The sequence below is a fragment of the Herpailurus yagouaroundi genome, unplaced genomic scaffold (assembly GCF_014898765.1).
Source record: "Herpailurus yagouaroundi ecotype Mexico unplaced genomic scaffold, PumYag 184, whole genome shotgun sequence".
NCBI lineage: Eukaryota > Metazoa > Chordata > Mammalia > Carnivora > Felidae > Herpailurus > Herpailurus yagouaroundi.
This window is the reverse complement of record NW_024412415.1, coordinates 41,104,400-41,122,719: the sequence shown is the minus strand read 5'-3', so window position 1 is coordinate 41,122,719 and position 18,320 is coordinate 41,104,400. Positions and strand designations below refer to the sequence as shown.

General features: G+C 42.8%; 1 pseudogene; it reads right to left on the bottom strand.

Annotated features, from left to right (window-relative positions):
• Window positions 1–8,235: 8,235 nt before the first annotated feature.
• Window positions 8,236–9,088, bottom strand: LOC121042125 (60S acidic ribosomal protein P0-like; annotated as a pseudogene).
• Window positions 9,089–18,320: the final 9,232 nt, after the last annotated feature.

The window sequence follows — 18,320 nt, the reverse complement described above, 5'->3', positions numbered from 1 at the left end:
TCTTCCTTCTTTAGGAAGACCTGGATTGCTATATCCTTTCCTCTCATGACTGCCTTTGCTGCGTCCCAGAGGTTTTGGGTTGTGGTGTTAGCATTTTCATTGGCTTCCATATACTTTTAAATTTCCTCTTTAACTTCTTTGTTAGCCCATTCATTCTTTAGTAGGATGTTCTTCAGTCTCCAAGTATTTGTTACCTTTCCAAATTTTTTCTTGTGGTTGATTTCAAGGTTCATAGCATTGTGGTCCGAACATATGCACTGTATGATCTCGACCTTTTTGTACTTGCTGAGGGCTGATTTGTGTCCCAGGGTGTGGTCTATTCTGGAGAATGTTCCATGTGCAGTGGAGAAGAATGTATATCCTGCTGCTTTAGGATGAAATGTTCTGAATATATCTGTTAAGTCCATCTGGTCCAGTGTGTCATTCAAAGCCATTGTTTCCTTGTTGATTTTTTGATTAGATGATTTGTCCATTGCTGTGAGTGGGGTGTTGAAGTCTCTTACTGTTATGGTATTACTATCGATGAGTTTCTTTATGTTTGTGATTTATTTATTTATATATTTGGGTTCTCCCACATTTGGCACGTAAATGTTTACAATTGTTAGGTCTTCTTGGTGGATACACCCCATGATTATGATATAATGCCCTTCTGCATCTCTTGATACGGTCTTTTTTGAAGTCTAGATTGTCTGATATAAGTGTGGCTGCTCCAGCTTTCTTTTGTTGACCATTAGCATTATAGATGGTACTCCATCCCCTTATTTTCAATCTGAAGGTGCCTTTAGGTCTAAAGTGGGTCTCTTGTAAACAGCATATAGATGGATCTTGTTTTCTTATCCATTCTGTTACCCTAGGTCTTTTCATCAGACCATTGAGTCCACTGACATTTAGAATGAGTACTGAAAGATATGAATTTATTGCCATTGTGATGCTTGTAGAGTTGGAGTACCTGGTGGTGGTCTCTGGTCCTTTCTAATCTTTGTTGCTTTTGATATATATATATTTTTTTATTTTTATTATTTTTTTTAATCTTTTCTCCCCTCAGAGAGTCGCCCTTAACATTTCTGGCAAGGCTGGTTTAGTGGTCACAAACTCCTTTAATTTTTGTTTGGGAAACTTTTTATCTCTCCTATTTTGAATGACAGCCTTGCTGGATAAAGAATTCTTGGCTGCATATTTTTCTGATTTAACACACTGAATATATCCTGCTACTCCTTCCTGGCTTACCAAGTTTCTGTGGATAGGTCTGCTGCAAACCTGATCTGTCTTCCCTTGTAGGTTAAGGACCTTCCCTTGCTGCTTTCATGATTCTCTCCTTGCCTGAGTATTTTGTGAATTTGACTATGATATGCCTTACTGATGGTCGGTTTTTGTTGAATCTAATGGGAGTCTTCTGTGCTTCTTGGATTTTGATATCTGTGTCTTTCCCCAGGTTAGGAAAGTTTTCTGCTCTGATTTGCTCACATACACCTTCTACCCCTACTTCTCTCTCTTCCTCTTCTGGCACCCCTATGATTCTGAGGTTGTTCCTTTTTAATGAGTCACTGATTTCTCTAATTCTTAAATCATGCTCTTTTGCCTTAATCTCCCTCCTTTTTTTCTGCTTGGTTATTCTCCATAAGTTTGTCCTCTGTATCATTGATTCTCTGTTCTGCCTCATCCATCCTTGCTGCTGCAGCATCCATTCGTGATTGCACCTCAGTTATAGCATTTTTTATTTCATCCTGGCTAGTTTTTACTTCCTTTATCTCTGCAGAAAGGGGTTCTAATCTATTTTCAACTCCAGCTAGTATTCTTATTATCGTGATTCTAAATTCTGGTTCAGACATCTTGCTTGTATATGTGTCAGTTAAGTCCCTGGCTGTCGTTTCTTTGTGCTCTTTCTTTTGGGGTGAATTCCTTTGTTTTGTCATTTTTGAAGGGAGAAAAGGAATTCATGAGGTAGAAAACTTAAAATTAAAAAATATTTAAATTAAAAAATATTAAAATTTAAAAATTAAACACACACACACACACACACACACACACACACAAATCTAATAAGTGATGCTAGATCCTAAGTGTGTTTTGGTCTGGGTGTTGAAAGTGGTTTGACAGATTAGAGAAAAAAAGGTGGGGGAAGAAAAAAAAGGAAATCATTTGAGAATTTGAAAAAATGAATACACTGAGGTAGACTAAAATGAGATGACGGGAGTAGAATAGAATTTGAAAAACTATACACAAAAGTAAAGAATATAGTAGAAAAAAATTAAAGAAAAATATTTTTGAGATTAGTAAAAGAGTACAGACTTGGAAGATGGCGGCTTAGGAGGACGCTGGGCTCACCGCGTGTCCTGCTGATCACTTAGATTCCACCTACACCTGCCTAAATAACCCAGAAAACCACCAGAGGATTAGCAGAACGGAGTCGCCGGAGCCAAGCGCAGACGAGAGGCCCACGGAAGAGGGTAGGAAGGGCGGCGAGGCGGTGCACGCTCCACGGACTGGCGGGAGGGAGCCGGGTCGGAGGGGCGGCTTGCTGGCCAAGCAGAGCCCCCGAGCCTGGCTTGCAAAAAGCGGAGGGGCCTGACGGACTGTGTTCCGACAGTAAGCGCGACTTAGCGTCTGGGAGGTCATAAGTTAACAGCTCTGCTCAGAAAGCGGGAAGGCTGGAGGACAAAGGGAAGGAGAGCTGCTGAGCCCCCGGATGACAGAGCTCAGTTTGGTGGGGAACAAAGGCGCTCGCCAGCGCCATCTCCCCCGCCCATCCCCCAGCCAAAATCCCAAAGAGAACCAGTTCCTGCCAGGGAACTTGCTCCGCGCAAACACCCAACTGTGCGCTTCTGCAGAGCCAAACCTCCGGCAGCGGATCTGACTCCCTCCTGCTGCCACAGGGCCCCTCCTGAAGTGGATCACCTAAGGAGAAGCGAGCTAAGCCTGCCCCTCCTGCCCCTGTGCACCTTGCCTACCCACCCCAGCTAAGACGCCAGATCCCCAGCATCACAAGCCTGGCAGTGTGCAAGTAGCCCAGACAGGCCACCCCACCCCACAGTGAATCCCGCCCCTAGGAGAGGGGAAGAGAAGGCACACACCAGTCTGACTGTGGCCCCAGCAGTGGGCTGGGGGCAGACATCAGGTCTGACTGCGGCTCCGCCCACCAACTCCAGTTATACACCACAGCACAGGGGAAGTGCCCTGCAGGTCCTCACCACGCCAGGGACTATCCAAAATGACCAAGCGGAAGAATTCCCCTCAGAAGAATCTCCAGGAAATAACAACAGCTAATGAGCTGATCAAAAAGGATTTAAATAATATAACAGAAAGTGAATTTAGAATAATAGTCATAAAATTAATCGCTGGGCTTGAAAACAGTATAGCTGACAGCAGAGAATCTCTTGCTACAGAGATCAAGGGACTAAGGAACAGTCACGAGGAGCTGAAAAACGCTTTAAACGAAATGCATAACAAAATGGAAACCACCAGGGCTCGGATTGAAGAGGCAGAGGAGAGAATAGGTGAACTAGAAGATAAAGTTATGGAAAAAGAGAAAGCTGAGAAAAAGAGAGATAAAAAAATCCAGGAGTATGAGGGGAAAATTAGAGAACTAAGTGATACACTAAAAAGAAATAATATACGCATCATTGGTATCCCAGAGGAGGAAGAGAGAGGGAAAGGTGCTGAAGGGGTACTTGAAGAAATAATAGCTGAGAACTTCCCTGAAGTGGGGAAGGAAAAAGGCATTGAAATCCAAGAGGCACAGAGAACTCCCTTCAGACGTCACTTGAATCGATCTTCTGCACGACATATCATAGTGAAACTGGCAAAATACAAGGATAAAGAGAAAATTCTGAAAGCAGCAAGGGGTAAACGTGCCCTCACATATAAAGGGAGACCTATAAGACTCGTGACTGATCTCTCTTTTGAAACTTGGCAGGCCAGAAAGAGTTGGCACGAGATTTTCAGTGTGCTAGACAGAAAAAATATGCAGTCAAGAATCCTTTATCCAGCAAGCCTGTCATTTAGAATAGAAGGAGAGATAAAGGTCTTCCCAAACAAACAAAAAACTGAAGGAATTTGTCACCACTAAACCAGCCCTACAAGAGATCCAAAGGGGGACCCTGTGAGACAAAGTACCAGAGACATCACTACAAGCATAAAACATACAGACATCACAATGACTCTAAACCCATATCTTTCTATAATAACACTGAATGAAAATGGATTAAATGCGCCAACCAAAAGACATAGGGTATCAGAATGGATAAAAAAACAAGACCCAACTATTTGCTGTCTACAAGAGACTCATTTTAGATCTGAGGACACCTTTAGATTGAGAGTGAGGGGATGGAGAACTATTTATCATGCTACTGGAAGCCAAAAGAAAGCTGGAGTAGCCATACTTATATCAGACAAACTAGACTTTAAATTAAAGGCTGTAACAAGAGATGAAGAAGGACATTATATAATAGTGACAGGGTCTATCCATCAGGAAGAGCTAACAATTATAAATGTCTATGCACCGAATACCGGAGCGCCCAAATATATAAAACAATTACTCATAAACATAAGCAACCTTATTGATAAGAATGTGGTAATTGCAGGGGACTTTAACACCCCACTTACAGAAATGGATAGATCATCTAGACGCACGGTCAATAAAGAAACAAGGGCCCTGAATGAGACATTGGATCAGATGGACTTGACAGATATATTTAGAACTCTGCATCCCAAAGCAACAGAATATACTTTCTTCTCGAGTGCACATGGAACATTCTCCAAGATAGATCATATACTGGGTCACAAAACAGCCCTTCATAAGTTTACAAGAATTGAAATCATACCATGCATACTTTCAGACCACAATGCTATAAAGCTTGAAATCAACCACAGAAAAAAGTCTGGAAAACCTCCAAAAGCATGGAGGTTAAAGAACACCCTACTAACGAATGAGTGGGTCAACCAGGCAATTCGAGAAGAAATTAAAAAATATATGGAAACAAACGAAAATGAAAATACAACAATCCAAACGCTTTGGGACGCAGCGAAGGCAGTCCTGAGAGGAAAATACATTGCAATCCAGGCCTATCTCAAGAAACAAGAAAAATCCCAAATACAAAATCTAACAGCACACCTAAAGGAAATAGAAGCAGAACAGCAAAGGCAGCCTAAACCCAGCAGAAGAAGAGAAATAATAAAAATCAGAGCAGAAATAAACAATATAGAATCTAAAAACACTGTAGAGCAGATCAACGAAACCAAGAGTTGGTTTTTTGAAAAAATAAACAAAATTGACAAACCTCTATCCAGGCTTCTCAAAAAGAAAAGGGAGATGACCCAAATAGATAAAATCATGAATGAAAATGGAATTATTATGGCACAAAAACAGACACATAGACCAATAGAATAGAATAGAAACCCCAGAACTAGACCCACAAACGTATGGCCAACTCATCTTTGACAAAGCAGGAAAGAACATCCAATGGAAAAAAGACAGTCTCTTTAACAAATGATGCTGGGAGAACTGGACAGCAACATGCAGAAGGTTGAAACTAGACCACTTCCTCACACCATTCACAAAAATAAACTCAAAATGGATCAAGGACCTGAATGTGAGACAGGAAACCATCAAAACCTTAGAGGAGAAAGCAGGAAAAGACCTCTCTGACCTCAGCCGTAGCAATCTCTTACTCGACACGTCCCCAAAGGCAAGGGAATTAAAAGCAAAAGTGAATTACTGGGACCTTATAAAGATAAAAAGCTTCTGCACAGCAAAGGAAACAACCAACAAAACTAAAAGGCAACCAACGGAATGGGAAAAGATATTTGCAAATGACCTATCGGACAAAGGGCTAGTATCCAAAATCTATAAAGAGCTCACCAAACTCCACACCCGAAAAGCAAATAAGCCAGTGAAGAAATGGGCAGAAAACATGAATAGACACTTCTCTAAAGAAGACATCCGGATGGCCAACAGGCACATGAAAAGATGTTCAGCGTCGCTCCTTATCAGGGAAATACAAATCAAAACCACACTCAGGTATCACCTCACGCCAGTCCGAGTGGCCAAAATGAACAAATCAGGAGACTCTAGATGCTGGAGAGGATGTGGAGAAACGGGAACCCTCTTGCACTGTTGGTGGGAATGCAAATTGGTGCAGCCGCTCTGGAAAACAGTGTGGAGGTTCCTCAGAAAATTAAAAATAGACCTACCCTATGACCCAGCAATAGCACTGCTAGGAATTTATCCAAGGGACACAGGAGTACTGATGCACAGGGGCACTTGTACCCCAATGTTCATAGCAGCACTCTCAACAATAGCCAAATTATGGAAAGAGCCTAAATGTCCATCAACTGATGAATGGATAGAAGAAATTGTGGTTTATATACACTATGGAATACTACGTGGCAATGAGAAAGAATGAAATATGGCCGTTTGTAGCAACGTGGATGGAACTGGAGAGTGTGATGCTAAGTGAAATAAGCCATACAGAGAAAGACAGATACCATATGGTTTCACTCTTATGTGGATCCTGAGAAACTTGACAGGAACCCATGGGGGAGGGGAAGGAGAAAAAAAAAAAAAGAGGTTAGAGTGGGAGAGAGCCAAAGTATAAGAGACTGTTGAGAACTGAGAGCAAACTGAGGGTTGATGGGGGGTGGGAGGGAGGAGAGGGTGGGTGATGGGTATCGAGGAGGGCACCTTTTGGGATGAGCACTGGGTGTTGTATGGAAACCAATTTGACAATAAATTTCATATATAAATAAAAAAATAAAATAAAATAAAAATAAAAAATAAAAAAATATATTTTTAATAAAAATTAAAAATAAAAATGAATTTTTTCTTTTTCTGTATTCAAGTAAAAACAAAGAAACAAAAAAGAGAAAAAAGATTTAAAAAAGAAAAAAAATCGTTTGAAAATTTGAAAAAATGAATACACTGTAGCAGACTAAAATAAAATGATGGAAGTAAAATAGAATTTGAAAAAATTTACATGAAAGCAAAAAATATAGTAAAAAATTAAAGAAAATATTTTTAATAGAAATTGAAAGTAAAAATGAAGTTTTTCTCTTTCTTCATTCAAGAAAAAGAAAAGAAACAAAAGAGAAAAAAAAAAGAAAAAAGGAAATAGTTTGAAAATTTGAAAGGGTGAATACACTGAAGTAGACTAAAATAAAACGATGGAACTAAAACAGAATTTGAAAAAATTTACAGAAAAGTAAAAATATAGTAATAAAAATTAAAGAAAAATATTTTTAATAAAAATTGAAAATAAAAATGAATTTTTTCTCTTTCTGCTGAATTCTGTGGTTCAGGTTGTGCAGATTGTTGTGTTAACCCTCCAATCAGTTTTTTAGGTGTGTAAAATGGTTTAGTGTTGGTCTGGCTGTATTTCATGGACGCAAGGCACACAAAAAACTTCCATGCTGTTTCACCATCTTGGCTCCTCCCCATGCTTTGATTTGCTTTTCATTCATTATTAATGTGGTGGGTACACTTTAAGATAATCCCCAAAGATCTAAACCCTGTATAATCCCCTCCCCCTTGAATGGCTGTAACTTTTTTCTGACAACTATAGCAAAAATGAAAGGATTTTGCATATGTAAGTGAAGTTCTAATCAGTTGACTTTGTGTTCATCAAAAGTAGGTGGGCCTTACTCAATTAGGTGAACCCTTTAAAAGGGCTGCCTGAAGATGGAGACTTAACAGATTCTCTCTTGATCTCATTCTCTTGCTCTCTTGCTCAGTCTCTCTCTCTCTCTTGTTGTGCTACTGACTTTGAAGAAGCAAGCTATCATGAAGTAAAGTTGCAAGTAAATGAATTCTACCACCAGTCTGGGAGCCTGGAAGCATATCCTTCCCTATGTGTGGCACAGCCCACCCAACACATTCATTTCAGCCTTGTAAGACCCCAAGCAGAGAACCTAGTTAAGCCATGCCCAGAATTTTGAGTTTTGGAAACAGGGATATAATAAATGGGTGTTATTTTAAGCTACTGAATTTGTACTGAGACAATAATTTTTCCATGTATAATTGATCATGATTTTTTCTTCTTTGTAGCCCATTTTTTTGTTAGCATTCTTGTTTTGAAGAATGACTTAATTACTTAAGTCATCAATACATTAAGGCTTTTTCTGTAAGGGCACCATCCCACTTGTCATAAATAATAAACATTCATTACATTTTTTGGTAAAAGAAGTAAAACTTTAGGTTCTTGTTTCACAAATAAAGTTGGCTCAATTGGTTGTTTTGGGTGATCAGTCAAAGAGACCAAATCCCAGATCTTCATTGGATTCTTCTTACTCTTCTGTTGCTTCAACTTTGGCTGGGGCTGTGGCCACAGGGGCAGCAGCCATAAATGCAGATGGATTAACCAAGAAGGCCTCGACATTTTCAGCAAGTGGGAAGGTATAATCAGTCTCCATAGACAAAGCCAGGACCCATTTGCATCCACTGATGATAGAATGGGGCGCTGATGCAACAGTTGGGTAACCTATCTATAGACATATGCTGGTAACATTGAGGACAACCTCCAGGAAGCGGGAATGCAGTTTCCTCTGTGATGTCAAACACTTCAAAGGTTGCCATTGTCAAACACCTGCTGGATGATCTGCCCAAAGGAGAAGGGGGAGATTTTCAGCATATTCAGCAGTGTGGCTTTGCTGGCTCCCACCTTGTGTCCAGTCTTAATCAGCTGCATTTTAGTGGTGCTCCAGGAGATTTTAGTGGTGATGCCTAAAGCCTGAAAGAAGGAGGTCTTCTCGGGCCATGGCACCAGCATGGGTGGCAGCTGGCACCTTACTGGTCAGCAGAACGTCCTGTTCTCAGTGAGGTCCTCCTTGGTGACACAAAACCCATAATCCCCCCAGATATGAGGCAACAGTTTCTCCTAGAGCTGGGTTGTTCTCCAGATGCCCTTAGATGGCCTTGCACGTCACGGTGTTCTTGCCCATCAGCACCACAGCCTGCCCATTGAGGGATATGCGGATCTGCTGCATTGCTTGGAATCTATGTTGTCTGCTCCCACAATGAAGCATTTTGGATGGTCTTAAGTTGGGTTATCTTAAGGAAGTAGTTGGACTTTCAGGTCACTCTGTCTTCCTTGGGCATCATGGTGGTTCATCAGGGATTTCTATGCAGGGTTTAAAGACTATGTCACCCTCGTGAGGATGCCTGGAAAGAACAACAATCATTGCAGTATTATGTGATCAAATCCATTGGTCTTTCCCACCTGGACTCTACCTTTATTGTGCCACTAGGAAGGCCCATCCTCATCCCAAGGTTACAGGAAGAGTCACATATATGTTAGTCTAGTATCTTTGTGTTTTTGCCATTACATTTAAATTTTTAATCCATCTGAAGAAGGTTCTGGTAAATGATGTGGTGCAGAGAGGTCTGACTTAATTTTTTTCAAATGTACCAATAATATATACTGAAAATTGTTTGCCTTTCTCCTGAATCATATCAAACCAAAAGTTTGATTTTGGTCTTTTCAATACGTTATATTAAATCTGCCTGCTATCTCTGAGGCACCTAGGTGGCTCAGTAGGTTAAGCGTCTGACTTCAGCTCAGGTCATGATCTCCCCACTTGTGGGTTTGAGCCCCATTGTCAGCCTTTGTGCTAACAGCTCAGAGCCTGGAGCCTGCTTCAGATTCTGTGTCTCCCTCTCTCTCTGCCCCTCTCCTACTCATGCTCTGTCCTTTTCTCTCAAAAATAAGTAAACATTAATTTTTTTTAATCTGCCAAGTTCTGCTTTAATACAAAGCTGTTTTCATTATTAGAACTTTATAATGCATTTGAATATCTAGTAGGGAGAAACACCCCTCGTTTCTCTTCTTTTATAAACTTTCCTCACTATTCTCACACACTTCTTTTTTCATCTTTAGAATTATTATGTCAAATTCCATTGGCAATTTAATTATATTTGTGGCATGCCAAATTACACTTATAGATTTATACATTTATAGATTAATTGGAGCAAAATTGACATCATATAAATAATGGTATACTGGACCATATTTTGGTACTCTATGTGTTTTGGTTTTTTGTTTTTTTTTTTTTCCACCTGGCCCTAGTCAAGAAAGTTTTCTTCACATAGACTTTTTACATTTCCTGTTGACTTAGCACCAGGGTTTTAAACATTTTCATGTAAAATATATTAATTGTAGGGGTGCCTGGGTGGCTCAGTTGGTTAAGCGTCTGACTCTTGATTCCAGCTCAGGTCATGACCTCGGGGTCATGAAATCTAACCCCACATCGGGCTCCATGCTGGGTGTGGAGCCTGCTTAAGATTCTCTCTCTTTCATTCTCTACCCCTCTCTCAAAAAAATTAATTGTAGTATATTTTTATAATTGTTTATTGCTCGGTTATAGGAAAGATATTTACTTACTTAATTATGCAATCATAAGTTAGCAAAAGTTTGGTGAAAATCATTGAAAGCATTCTATAAGAATCAATTGGCTATATGGAATTTACAGTACAGCGTATTGCATATTTTATTATTATTTGTAAATTCTTTGCTATACTTCTTTGTATAAATAAATTTATAATACTCATATATGTATATGTACAAGTTCTTTCCTAGAGAGCCAGTTGTTTTTTTTTTAATATTTATGTATTTTTTGGAGTGCACAGGCAGGAGAGGGGCACAGAGAGTGGGGACAGAGGCTGTCTGCTGACAGGCTGACAGCAGAAAGCCCTATGTGGGACTTGAACTAATGAACTGAGAGATCATGACCTGAGCCAAACTTGGACACTCAACTGAGTGAGCCACCCAGGTGCTCCTAGAGAGCCAGTTCTGCTTAAACATTTATCAGCATACCCGTGGTGGTGTGTATGTGCCTGTATTAGTTAGTCTAAGCCAACAGAGGAGTCTGACTCCTTATCAGTTATTGGATCAGGAATAGGCATATCTAAGCCAGTTTGGGTCAAACAGAAAATGGGTTTTCTGGGAGATTCTGAAAAGAAGCTTTCTTGACCTTTGGTGAGAGCCCCAGAAAGCCAGCTTCTCCTGCTGGTCACAGACAAGGAGGTATATGGTCCCAGGTATTTTGGCAGCCATTCTGTGACCATAAGAACCATCCCTAGGATGGAGCTGAGTCTCTTGACACTAGAACAGGGAAACAGAAAAAAACCTGCTGATGACACCTTTGAAGCCCTGGGTCATCCAACTGTACAGTCTGCCCTACCTCTGTGCTTGTTGTTTGAGCCTGCTCATTTCCTGTTTATGGTATTACTTTTAACTGGGCTTTCTATTAGCCCAAAGCACCCTGCTGATACACGAGGAATGAAGGAGATGAATAAAGAACCATCCATAGCACATAGTAACTGCTCAATAAATAATAGTATCTCCCCTTCCCGCCACCCAGACCATCCTTCCTTGTACCCAGTGTTCATGTGCATGCCAGCTTTTGCCCCCAGCTCTTTCCCTCCTCACTCACAGGCTACAGTGGAAGCTTTCTCTCCTTTACAGACCCAGCTCAAATCCCACCACTTTCATGAAACTTGCCCAGTTCAGAAAGAATTCTGCTTTATGCTCAGCTTGAATGAGCCTCACCACATACTGCTTTCTGTGGATGCTTGTGCTTTCCCGAGTCTGGGTCTCTCTTCTCAGCTACAGCAAAATCCTTTTGGGCCAAGACCATTCTGTATGCAACAGTTGGCCTCCTCTATAGTCTGGTTCAACCTCTGGTTCCTTGTAATGTTCAGTCAGTACTTGATGATGAGCCTACTGGCCTATAATCTTTTCTCTCCCTTGCTTTTTACAAACTATGGGCTTCAAGATTCAGCTGAATGAGATTCCTACAATAGCAAGAGGAGTGTTATTTTGTTTTGAAGGTCTTTACAAGTATAAGGCATGTCTAAGTGGCTATAAATAATTTATATTGCCCATAACTCAAGCTGATCAAAATAGACCTCATCACCGTGATGCGGCAAAATCTGGTACAAGCTGCTTTGCTGCTGCCTCCAAACCAATTACACATTTGGAGCAGATGAAAATCTGACTGGATTCCCTCCTGAATCAGATTAATGCCCCATCCACAATCACATTAATCACAATCTGTCCATGATTAGACATCAGATAATCCCATTGGACAAGAGGTGACAACCCAGATTCTATTATCTCATTTTTTATCTATTTTTGGAATTTGCTGGTAACTCTAGCCTTCAGAAGATGTTTTCCAGTGAAAGAGGATCCTATCTGTGTTCTTTTGAAAAATCGTTGCTGGATGGGCTTTGACAATAGCCAAATACTTGGTGTCATTTATAATTCCTAGTTTATTTTAAGGTGACAAAGAGACAAAATAAGACATAAGTCTGTGGTCTTTGAAAAGTCTGTGGTCTGAGAAAAAAAACACATGTATTTAGCGTCTTATGAATGTGTGTTGGAGAGAATAAAAGACATCCTTCAAAACCTTTAAAGGTTATGACAATAGCTTTGTGAAGAGGCATCCTCACATTTGAGGGCATACAATAAATGATTATCCATTTGTTTTAGTATCATAAAAGGCAAGCATCTATGATTGGTAAGGGGGCTGGAAGTGGGTCCCAAAGTCTGCAAAACCTAAACACCCACATCCATGCAGTGGGAGGAGCCTATTACAATATTCAGTTTTCCTGCTGGGGAAATAAAATGAAAAATAGGCATCACTAAAGTTCAAGTCAAGCAGATAGCTGACACTTCCTCTAATTTGAATCTAGAAATACTGCTAAAGGAAAATGCTAGGACCACATGAGTCAGGGCAAATATGATTCTATGCCTACATTCGCTGACTTCAGGGCACTGGCCCAGAATAGCACAGCAGAAAAAACCTGAAGTCTACTCCCACCCCAGGAAGATACAATTCGCAATATAGGATTGTTCCCTATGATGCTGGTCTGGATCTGAACCCAGATATATATTTTTTCAATATCTTTAGCAAGTAAGTTACAAGGCAGGGATATTCTTTTCCACTTTCCTCAGGATTACATATAGAGATTCTTCCCGTTGCCCCATGTAAGTGGTTGAGATTGATTGGTCACTATCCGCCCCTCTTCCAAATCAGGCTTTCTCCTAGCCTGTCCATTTCTAAGGAGAGAGAGGGGCTGGCCCAAAGTCCACAAGCACATCTTCTTCCTTCACTTCCTCCCACACCTTCCTGACTTGTGTCCCGTTTATTTCCTGCCTTGCTTGATTCATCCATGTGTTCATCTTTCCACAGAACAGCTATGTTCATGCCATTTCCCCATCTGAATTTTTTTTACACTACATCAGGATCACAGTTCTCCTTCGCCGAAAGAATGCCATCAGAATTCCTCAGCCTGGCATTTGAGGCTTCTTGCAGTCTAACCCAAACTTCTCTTTCAGTCTTTTGTCATCTGTCTCCTCTGTGACAGCCCAGCTACCTGGACCTGCTGTGGATGGTGTGCGCCACTGCCCAAATCATTCCTGACTCCAGGTTCACATTTCCCCCAAAATGCACATGACTCACACACCTCCTTCCTCTCTCTGCAAAACCGTTCCCTCTTCCTTTCTCCTTTTTGGTCTGGAAGAATCATACTCATCCTACAGGGCTCAGATGAGATGCCATGGGCTCCAGGAAGACTTTCCAACCATTCTATTCTAGGTCCCTCCTTTGTGTTCCTGTTATAGTCTAGGTCCCGGTGCTGACCCCTAGTCAAAGGTAAACAAAGCCGGACACTAGGTACAGTGGCAAGGACTGATTTTAGTCAGAAATATAGTATAGTAACAGGGCAGAGTCCCATGTGCACTGAACTCAACTTTGACTTGTACAGAGGTGACTGGCTGTTTTAAAGGGAGAATGAGGGAATAGGGAGGGGAGGGGACGGGGGTTCAGGAGAGTCAGAGAAGTGAAAAAGTACAAAAAGCAGGAAGTAGGGGTTGGTTCAGGAGAAACCCATGTGGGTTTGCTAACTGCTTATCCAAGGTAGGTTCTTCCCTCCCAAAGAGGCTGGGAGACAAGGGCCCTATCTTCAGATGTTGACAGAAACAAACAGTAAATTCTCTTGACAGCCTTGAGTTTTCTTAGGAAGGCATTTAGGGAGTGGGGGTGGGGGGGTGGGCAGGTAGGGTGGTCCTGTGGGTATAGCCTTGAGCTGTCAGAACCCATGTCAGTGTTTTGTTCAAGGTTGAGACCTAGTCGAAAAAGGGCTCAGAGGAGCCCACCTGGAGTTTGGTCAAAGGAGAGACTCTTTGTCACTTACCATTATCTTCCTCTCTTTTCTACCTGTTATCTGTTTCAGTGAAGCACACCCTGTCCATCCAGGGCCCCAGCCTGAAGCCTGGCCCATTTGCAAAAGGCTGGCCTCGCTGCAAAACCACCATCTGATCCTGCTTTGGTGAATCTATTTCTCTTTGGAGCTCAGTCTCTCCCTTTTTCCTTCCCTTCTTTTCTTTCTCATTTTACCCACTACCTGGATCTCAGTAAGGGAAGGGATTCGTTCTAAGTGACTAGAAGGGAGGCCCCATGAGGATGTGGGCCGGCAGAAGACAGGAACACCAGTGTGCTGGGCCAGACTGCTCAGAAGCACTCCCAGGCCATGCCAAGGTGGCGAGGGTTCCCCCTTCTGGAAAGATAGGAAATATGCAACTTTTCCCCAAACTGCCAAGCACAACTCCTTCCCCTGGCCTTCTCCCTGAAAATCTAGAGCTGGTGGTTCTCCCTGCAGCTGCCTTCAGGGTGTGATTTGGAAAGAAACAAAGCTCCCTTATGTTTTTAAAAACGGTTCATTTTCCTCATCCTTCTATAATTATCTTATTGATCTCCCAAGGAAAAGAGTGATATAGACCATGGTTTTCTTAATACAGAATGACTTTGACACATGTCCACTGTCCCATCTGGGGCAGACTTAAAAGCGCAAGTTTATAACTAGTCTCATGGACTAGCGAGGGCATGGGTTTGAGTCTCAGTACCACCTCTTACTAGTTGTTTTAACATGTGACAGTTACTGGTTTATTCATTTCTGAGCTGCTGAAAGATGACTATAAAACCTACCTCAATGCCTTAGAGGCAGGGTTGGCTTCATGGACAACCTGGGTGTTAAATGATATGGTCTGCAATAACTTAGCCCAGGACTCAGCCTGCCGCAAGTGCTCAGTGGGCGTCAGGGAAGCTAGAAAGGGTTCAGGAGAAGGGAGGGGCCCAGCAGTGCCATTGGGTGGCTGTTTGCTCAAAGGAAGTCAGTGGGAGGCAGGTGATAGAGCCTCAGATGAGAGCACAGGTTTGCCTGTCAGAAGGCCTAGAGTCTTGTCAAGTTTCTTCCTTTTCTCAGGTCTTAGTTGCTTTCTCTGAAGCTTGGTGCCCAACTGCCACACCAAAGCTGAGTTCTCAGAACTGGATGGTGGGTGATGATGTGAATGCTGAGGCCTCTTTTTCCTGTTCTACACATCTCCAACTGCCTTGGGAGAAAAGCAGAGGCCTACGGCCATGGCAGGGCCAGGTGGGCTGGTCCTCAGATGGGCAAGGGTAGAACCCCATCCCCAGGGATGCTAGCAGGAAGAGCCCTGGCTTCCAGCTCCATCTCTGTCACTCACATGCTGGGTGCAAGGTCTCTGGGCTTCGGTTTCCTTTCTGATACTCATGGTAGAGATTAATGCCCTTTTCACTGGCATCAATTTCCTTTGTGTTGGGTGGGCATCATTCCTGTGGCATCCCCTTTGTGAATGATCAGGAAGCAAGATGGTGTAATGATTCCATAAGCAGGATCTGGAGGCAGAGAGGCTGGTTCAAAGGCTCCGCCAGCTTTGTAACCTGGGACAAATTACTTAACCTCTCCAAGCCTCAGTTTCCTCATCTGTGAAGTAGGGATAATTTAAACAATAGTAACTTCTTTCTAGAAATGTGAGTATAAGGGCAGCCATGTGTGTGAAGGGGGCCCCAAGCAAGAGGCCGATATGATAGCTATTATGATGCTGCTGTTGAAGATGTAGGTTATACCCAGTATTCCTCCCCATGTGTGTGATTCCATGGAAACAAGGAGACAAAACATCTTTATGCAGATGAGGGTCTCTTGAGTGGGTAAGATCTGGAAGGCAGTTAGTGGGGAAGGAAGTCCAGTATGTGTGTGCATGTGTGCGCACATATGTGTGCATGTGCATGCATGCATGTGTGTATGTGTGTGCATGTGTGGGCATGCATGTGTGCATGTGTGTGTGCATATATACATGCACATGTGCACATGTGTTCGTGCGTGTGTGTGTGTGTGTGTGTGTGTGTGCATGTGGGGGAGCTGTCTGGGCGCCCCAAGCAGGATCTGTCCTTTCATGGACAGTCAGAGAGAGGATGACCACCTTCTCCAGTGGTCTGTTTCTTCTCTGGCAAACACAGACCTGGAAGAGAGAGGCTCTAAAGGCTCTTCCAGCTTTCCAGTTCTAGAAGAAAAGGAAGAAAAGGAAGGATGGGAGGACTGACTAAGCAAAACTGTAATATAATAAAAGTGGGTTTTTTGCCAGCTGGCCTGCTTTGGTGACCCACCTCCCAACCCTGGGGCCTTGTGCTTTCCTGCTCCTTCTCTCAGGTCTCGTTCCCAGGGAAAGAGCCGCTATCACTGTAGTATGAATGACCACCTGTTATTCTGTTCTTTCTTAAGGATCTTTGCACAGTAAGCTGACCTTTTAGTGGAACTGTGAGCAGAGTTTTAGGCAGCAGTGATGGGGTGAGGAGATTTGGGGAGATGGAATTCAGGGGACTTCTCTGTGCTTCTGAAATCTTCCCAGGAGGAGGGTCACAGCTGGGGCTAGTTTTATGGGATAATGAAGAGCTACGGACCTCAAGCTGCTATTTCTACTAAGGGAAGACAGTGTTCCAGAGCCCAGCAAAGCAGGCATCCAGGTCTCCTGCTTGTGGTAGCCTGGGATGTGCAGAGTGTTGTGGCCCCTGCCTCCCCTAGAAGGGCACCCCGGGAGCCGCCAGGAGGCAGAGAACAAGGGCAGGGCCAGGTCAATGGTGCCCTGTGGCTGTGCCAGGGTAAGAGTTTTCTCTGTTTTCTCTTCTCCCACACTTGCGTTGGTCTCCCAGGGGTGGCTATGACCCAGGAGACCCACACTGAGGGACCCTGAAACAGGTTGCTGGCTTTACAGCTCCAGAGAGGTGAAGGGGGTGAGTGGTAGAACCATACCTCTGTGGGTCTTCAGCGGCCACATTGAAAGAAGCAAGGGAGATGGAACCAGGCAGACCTGGCTTTGAATGTCAGCTCTGACTTACCCTGTGACTGGAAACAGTCGTGTCTGCTCAGGAAGCCTCAGTTTCCTTGGGGATTGAATGAGTCTAATATTGCCCATGTCATAACATGATTTGGTAGGCTAATAACAGGGGATTTGCACTTGGTAGGGTCTGAACAAATATTAATTCTTGACTTGGCTTCCTGGCATTCCAGCAGAGGTGACTATTTCTCCCCTCCCCCTAAGATGGCCTCAAAGATTGTTTTTTTCCAGGTGGTGATAAATTTCTCTTCTTGGCAGAAGAGGGTTAAAGTCCAGGCCTAAGATTCTGCTGGAGGCATCCTCTCCTGGTGGCCTTCAAACTTGAGTTATTGACTAGTCACTTGCTCCTGGCCAGATGCTGGAAACCAGGAGAGGCTTAGAGTGGCCTAAGGAGGAAGCTCATGGCCCAGGCACACAGCCTAGCTCACCAATATGCTCACCTCATGCCCCCATTTCAGGACTGCATACCCAGGTACACAGACATCACCTATATGCAAACTACACTCAAGCCACACTTTTTGATTTTCCACCCCACAGCAGACACACAGAGCAAATGCACAGTGAGATATACAAAGAAATCTTCAGATGATATACACACAGACATATTTAGACCTCCCCTCCACACACAGGCACCCATGCAGGAAAGACACAGCATACACAGAGGCTCCCAACACAAAGATATAGCCATAATGATAATTATCACAGTTAACACGTATTGCACACTTAGTATACGTCAAGTGTCATTCTAAGCCTTTTCCAGAGAATCGTTTAATTCTTACAATAGTAGAGATAGCTACTATTTTATTCCCCATTTTACACATGAGGAAACTGAGGGACAGAGAAGTAAAATAAGATGCATTAGGTCACAGAGTAGCCTGGTGAGGATACAAGCGCAGATTGCCCTTCCCCTGGCTCCTCAACGCCATTTATTTACAAAAACATATTCAAACGCATCATCCTCCTCATCCCCGACCTGCTCCGTACACACCCAGGGTGAGCGCCCTTTGTGGGAGCTAGTAGCCAAAGACGCAAGAAATGGCTTGTCAGCAGAGCGATCGAACCTTACGTGCGGAAGAACCAGACTGGTGACAAGATGTTTCAAAGGTAGTGGCGGTGATCGAAAGCCTTGCGGGACGA